The following is a 7,241-nucleotide window of genomic DNA, read 5'->3' on the forward strand; positions in this document are numbered from 1 at the left end:
TTACTGAGACAATAGTCTCACTGTGTTCATCTACCATTTTTAGGTAAGAGCAGTAGAGGAGTCGTGGTAGGGAAGGAACCAGATATGTTAGGTCACCTTCATTGGTGACCATGCCACGAATTCTAATTATATTCAGTCATTAGTTATTTGCTACCTAGGACATTATTATGCGTCTCTTTATGTTCTCCATGTTGAAACTAGTTATATGTCTTTAACTATAAATTTCTTGTTAGGAGCTCTAAGGGTCGTATCCTTGATTGAACATTTCTAAGGATTTCTTTGAAATAAGTCAAATTAAGTTTTGTTATATTACTTGTTATGTATAAATTATGTCAATTAAGTACATGGAAGGCTTTTTATAACTACGTTAGGAATATAATTCAATCTTAACATGATTATACACAATGGGTAAGTATGATTATTTTATAACCATGATATGTCGTATTGCTGGTTGAGTAAAAAAATTTGAGACAATTTTTATAACTTGCTTTCTTTTATTACCATGATAATAATATTGGCATTCCTTATTTATATTTAGTACAATTTTCTAGATAAGGTGTTACAAAAAAAGGTCCCAAAAAACTTATTAATGAATTTGAAGTCCCAAAGGGGTGTAATTTAATGAAATGTGAAAAGACCTCTCTGCCTTGGTAAGATGCACCCAAAACTACTACAAAGTTACTCTATTTCAACCTGAAAATCAACACCCTATTCACAAAAGGGAAGAGGGAAGAGGAGAACAAATATGCCAACTTCATCTTGCTTTTTTCTTGCTCTCATATGAAATCTCGCCCATTGCACTAACATCAATTATTAGCAAAAACCGCTTGTGCTTTTGGTTTGGTCTGTGTTGGCTCTCTAAGATGGGGTTTTATTATGAGTAAATAAGATGATAATGGGTGCACTATTTCAAAGTATATTGTGAGTGGGTTGAGAATGAGTTTGTTCTATTTCGGCATGGTTTAGCAAGGATTGATGAAAAGGATGAAGTTTATTGTGGGTAGAAATCATTACTGCAAAATAACAGAATATGTTTTTAATATGGACCGCGGTAGTTGTTAATAGCTCCTTGACTTGTCAATGATCATTGTGTTATGTAGGTGTACATTAACTACTTTTGTCACATTTTTAACACAAAAGCCATGACATTCTATGCCTTAATGCAAAAGTAGGAAGAAGACCATAAAGAAGGGCGAGCAATCACATGAGGTAAAAAAAGAAAAGGAAAAAAAACACGATTCTGAACATAAACAGATAATGGTAAAAGAATTTTTTTAGATACAAGTAATGATATGATTTTTTTTTGTAAATGTCATAATATACATAAACAATTAGTTTGATATTAGATGCATGCAATTGTATGTTTTATTTTCAATAATCTATTACATGCATATGAAGTTGTAAATAAAAGTTGGCTATGTATTACATTATTATTTACACCCTTCATTGTCAATACACCTTTTATCACTTGTTACTTGTGGCATTAGTAGTTGTCAATTTATATGCAGAAATAAGTTTGAAAAATATGATTTTAAGTTACATAATATTATACACTATCATATAATATCACCAATTCCTCTAAATTAATATATTTTGGTTATATTATGATATAGAATTGTTACTAAAAGTCAACTATCGCTTATATGAAATTATAAACTCACTTACACATTTACCTGTCAATGGTTTTAGTGGAACCTGTCAATGATTTTAGTGGAACCTGTCAATGGTTATACTATCACTTATCAATCTATCTGTTGATATAAGTTTGAAAAAAATATAAGTTTAAGTTATATAATGTCCAAACTAATATGTGAGTTTTTTTGCTAGTCTTGGTTGTTTTGTTTGCTATAGTTAAAAATAAGGACCACCCAATCCTTAAGTGTTGAATTTTTTTAAGTGATATTGTGGTGTTCATGTCTTGTTCTGATTATATTGTTTTTTTTAAAATAAAAAGTAGAGCAATTCTCAAAATCACATATACAAGCAGAAAAATTGTCAAGTTATAGTGATAATATTAACAAGTCAGGATGTAGATATTAACAATTGACGCATGGAATATTGATTCAAATTTTTAATTCTATTATATTTTACATAAAGTATAAATATTATATTATCTTGTATCACATTATAACAAGAAACTAAAATTTATGTTAATTAAATGACATGTTTTCAAAACTTAAGTAGATTCATATGAGTATATAAATTGATAGGTCATAATTATGTCATTGACAAGTTATTATGCCATCATAGATAAGTAAAAGTGTCATTAATGACAAGTAATTTCATAATTTTTATAAGTGGTAGTTGACTTTTAATAATGATTTTATATCGCATTATAACAAAGATGTAGTAGGTTAAATGAATTTGTGATATTATATGATGTTGTGTAGTATGATGTAACATAAAATTACAATTTTGTCCAAACTTATATCAGTATATAAATTGACAACTAATAGTGTAACCAGTCACAAGTGATGAAGGGTGTATTGATAATGAAAGGTGTGAATAATGACAACTAATTACATATCAGAATGTAATATATAGCCAAAACTTTCATTTATAATTTCATATAGATGTAATTAGATCAATTTCACAACCCATTGAAAATAAAACATAAAATTACGTATGTCCAATATCAAATTAACTATTTCTATATATCATGACATGTACAAAAAAAAAATTCATGTCATTACTTCTATCTACAAAACAAAATTCTTTTGCCATCATTTGTACAGATTCAACATGACATTTCTTCTTGCCTCATGTAATTGCTAGTGCTTCTTCATTGCTTATTCTTCTTCCTTTTGTAATCATTACTAATCATTTAAGGATATAGAAGGTCGTGACTTTTGGATAAAAAATGGGACAAAAGTAGTTAATGTACACCTATACAACATAATGATCATTGACAAGTCAAAGAACTATAATGACAATTGTCGCAACCCATATTGACAATATATTCTTCTATTTCACAATAAGGGTTTATACTCATACCAACTTTATCTTTTTCATCAATTCCTGTTGAACCATGCCAAAATAGAGCAAGCTCCTCAACCCACTCACAATGTACTCATAAATATAGAATCTATCATCATCTTACCCACCCATAATAAAACCCAACTTATATGACCAACACATACCAAAACAAAAACATAAGTGGTTTTTGCCAATGGTTGACATCGGTGGAGTGGGCGAGATTTTTAAATGAGAGTAAGGAAGAGACATGATCAAGTTGGACTTGGATTCTCTCCACTACCCCTCCCATCCTCTTTCCTTCCACTACCTTCTTTTTCTCTTCACAACCATTGGATCAAAATTTCAGTGGTCCAGATTTAACATCTTATAAAAATAAATATTATGATAAAAAATAAATAAATAAATAAATTTAAACTGTTAAAATATGATCTGAATAGTTCACAATTGTAATAAAAAATTGAAAATTTTTTTTTCTCTATAATAACAGTCTGTAGTTATGAACTGTTCAGATTAGATTTTAACAGTTTAAATTTATTTATTTATTTATTTATCATAATATTTATTTTTATAAAATGTTATAAAATATTAAATATGGACTATTGGAGTTTTGATCCAATGGTTGTGAAGAGAAAAGGAGGGTAGTGGAGGGGAAGAGGATGGGAAGGGTAGTGGAGAGAATCCAATTCCTGATGAAGTTTGAGTATTTTCTTTTTTCTCTTGCCTTTTGTGAATAGGGCTTCAATTTTTAAATTGAAATAAAGCAGCTTTGCAGCAGCCTGTGGTGCATTTAAATTTTTACCAGAACAAAGAGGTATTTTCACACTTCATTAAGTTGCATTCAAGTCCCTTTGAAACTTTAGATTCATTACTAAGTTTTTACTTTTCAGGGACTTTTTTCAGTATTTTGTACTCCATGGGATTTTAGAGTCGTTTTTCCTAAATAAAATTAGAGTGTTTGATGTATTTAAGAAATAAGATCCTATTTTCTCCTCAAAAAATGATAAATGTAATTCTATTTTAGGTACAAAAAAATAAACATTTCAGTTGAATTGACTGAACCAAATGAACAAGCCAACCAAGAAGTCTCGTTAGGGTGGCTACAGGAGGGGAGCGACAGGTCTAGCTTTGTTTAAATTATTTTTCAAGCGCTTAACTAGTTTGACCACAACTGAAAGGAAGTTTTGAGTTTGGTATGAGTTTTTTTTATTGTCTAATGGATGTTGAAAAATAAAAATATTTTTATATATGACATAGGGGCATTTGGCATCCCCAAAACACAATTAAAAAAACTGTTTTTACATAAATCCATGTAAAACTTTTCTCACATATATAGTAAAATTATTTTTAAAAAGTTAATCCAAATATCCTCTAATATAAGACTAGGTAACAAGTTAATAAAACTTTAATAAAAATTTATTAAGATTGATGACTTATTAAAAGCTGGCTGTCATCTAGATGCTTAGTCTTTTTTTTTTTTTTTTGGTAACATAGATGCTTAGTATTTTCATCGGTATTTTATATAATCCACGCTTTTTGCCTTGCGTTTATTAACAATTATTCATGAATCACTCAAATGGAGTAACCACGTTCTTTTTCTGTATTCATTATAAAGTTATCATATTAAGGCATAACCTCCTGTGCCTAATATAAAAATTAATTGGGTTAAGTTTAGTTTAAATATAAGATTTAAATTTATTTTATCTTTTTTTTTATTTTAAAATTATCTCTATTGATTACATGTGTGAGTTTGTATAAGTAGTTTAAATATCAATGATTTAAAAGGTTATTTTGAAAAAAATCAATATCTATTTTTTAAAATTATTTTTCTTAATCTATCTAAATTAACTAAGGATCAGATGTAATACTTCTCAAGAAAATCATATCTGGTGGTGCGCAAAGGTTGTGAAACTCAACACTCACGAGTCATGAGTCTGCGATAAGAATTTCAGATTGTGAATTCGTAAAAATTCACCCTAATCAATAAATACTTATTTAAAATATATGACTAAATAATTAAAATACAAAAAAAATGACAACAATTTGATTTTAATATAATTCAAGTTCTTTTTTTTTTTTTTGGGACTAGCATAATATAATTCAAGTTCAAGCTTCTTCCTATTTCGGTCTTTCATCTTCTTCTTGAGTTCTGACTCTCACCCACTAATGAAAAGACGATGCGACTTTACAACTTCAAAATGGGCCAATTTCAAAATTGGGGGGCAACATCAAAATTGAACCTGAAGCCATAGATGGACTTCGACCCAAGTGGAGCCCCAATGCATTTGACTTCAGCAAGCAGCCATAAAATATCGAGGCAACATAAACTTAGGCAATAAGGCAAGCATGGATCTAATCTTTAGTTTTTGCCTAATTCTTTCTCACGCTGCATCCGATACCGTAGCAACAAACGTAACAACATATCACCCAGATAGACGAGAAATGAATTTGACTAAAAAAATGTTTATGTATAAAATCATGATTTTGAAAGTGATTTTATAATATACAAAATAAATATATGAGAATAGTTTTGTCTCTATTTACATAAAAACACTCTTTAAAAGCACTTTTTAATTTAGCCAAACACTCCCTAAGAAGGAGAAAGTTTGGTTGGTGGGGGAAAATGAATGTTGGTATTTTAAGTTTTGGGCTTATCAACTTTCGATACAAAGTTGCTAGTATTGTACCACCTACATCTGATCTTTAATATAAGATCTAGATTAATTTGAAAAAATTAAAAAATTTAAATAAATTACTTTAAGGTATTACTTCCCGATCTTTAATATATGACTTAATTTGAGAATTGATATTGATCTTATATATAGGATATATTTCACATATTTATTAATTTTTTTTCAAATTAACGCTATTGATATTCCCTCAATAATAATCAAGTGAGGAAGGAAGGAAAAGACTTAAGGAAGATGATTAAGTTATTTTAGGAAAAAAATATATCATATCAACTAATTTAACTAATATTCTTAATCTTCTCAAATTAATTAATTAGATCTTATGCTAAGAACCAAAAAAGTATATTTATCGATTTTTTTTTCAAATTAATTTGCTTGACTTAGTAATTTTAGATAGATGACATAACATATGCTATAATTAAGTAGTTTTTAGCTTCTTTAATTTTCTCAAGTTAATTAACTAGATCTTATATTAAGATCGAAAATAGTGTGGGTGTATATATATACTCCCTCCTTTTCTATTTATAAGATTCACCCGAAGGGGTGTTGTCTATTTATAAACTTTAATTTGATGTTTGTTTTAATATTTAATGTATTTTTTTCTAATTTTTCTCTTAATTATTTATTCTATCTCCTTGCTATATAATCCCTCTTATCATATTTTCTCATATATTTTTTTCATTCCTTTTCTCATTTATTATAAGAGCATATTTGAAAAAGAAAAATATATTTCTAATCAATTTATTACTTTTAATTAATTTTAATTAGTCATTATATTTGTGATCTGTGAATTAGTTACTTAAAACTTATAATAAAGATGGAGGGAGTATATGGGAACAAGCAGCTCGTATCTCACTTCTAATACAACTATTTATAGGCAACGAGGAAAATCTAAAAACCACAAAAGAAAATAGAAACAAAATGCCAAGAGTCGACCACACACATGCAAGCCACCTTGAATACCTCCATAGCCCTGAAAATCCCAATGGATAAAGAGACAACAACTGGTACCCGTAATACTACGCCAAGGGGTTACCATTATCTTCATACTCATCCTCTTTGGGTCCGAAATCGATTGCCGAGATATTTTCTTGTTCATAATTTTCCTTATGTCGAAAGACATTATCCTCATCATCCAAGAAGACGAAAGTATCTTGATTGTGCCGGGTTCTTTCTTTAGCAGCCGTGTCCAGCCTCTCGATAACAAAAGAGTCAGTCCTCCTGTGAACGGGCATACGTACTAGAGGTGCAAGCATAGCCAGAAGAGAACCTCAGAAGCTTGAGAGGAATCAAACTTCAGCCTTGCAATGTCACAGACCAAGACGCTATGTTTGGCAACAACAAACCAAAATAACCCTATGTTTAGCATGAGAGATATAGAGGTAGGGAAAAATTTTAATTAGGGAGGAAAATTTTTTAGTAAGTTTCACTTGAAAAAAAAATTAGAGAAATAAGATTATAAAATTTTAATAAAGAAAATATGTAAGATAAAAAGATGATAAAAATTAATTAAAAGTTTTTAATCATACTTATGCAAATTTTTAAATGCGGCCTCCTTTCCAGTTTCGATTTTAAAAA

Source organism: Neltuma alba, unplaced genomic scaffold, assembly GCF_004799145.2.
Source record: "Neltuma alba isolate B1F8T4 unplaced genomic scaffold, ASM479914v2 tig00010367_pilon, whole genome shotgun sequence".
NCBI classification, from domain to species: Eukaryota; Viridiplantae; Streptophyta; class Magnoliopsida; order Fabales; family Fabaceae; genus Neltuma; species Neltuma alba.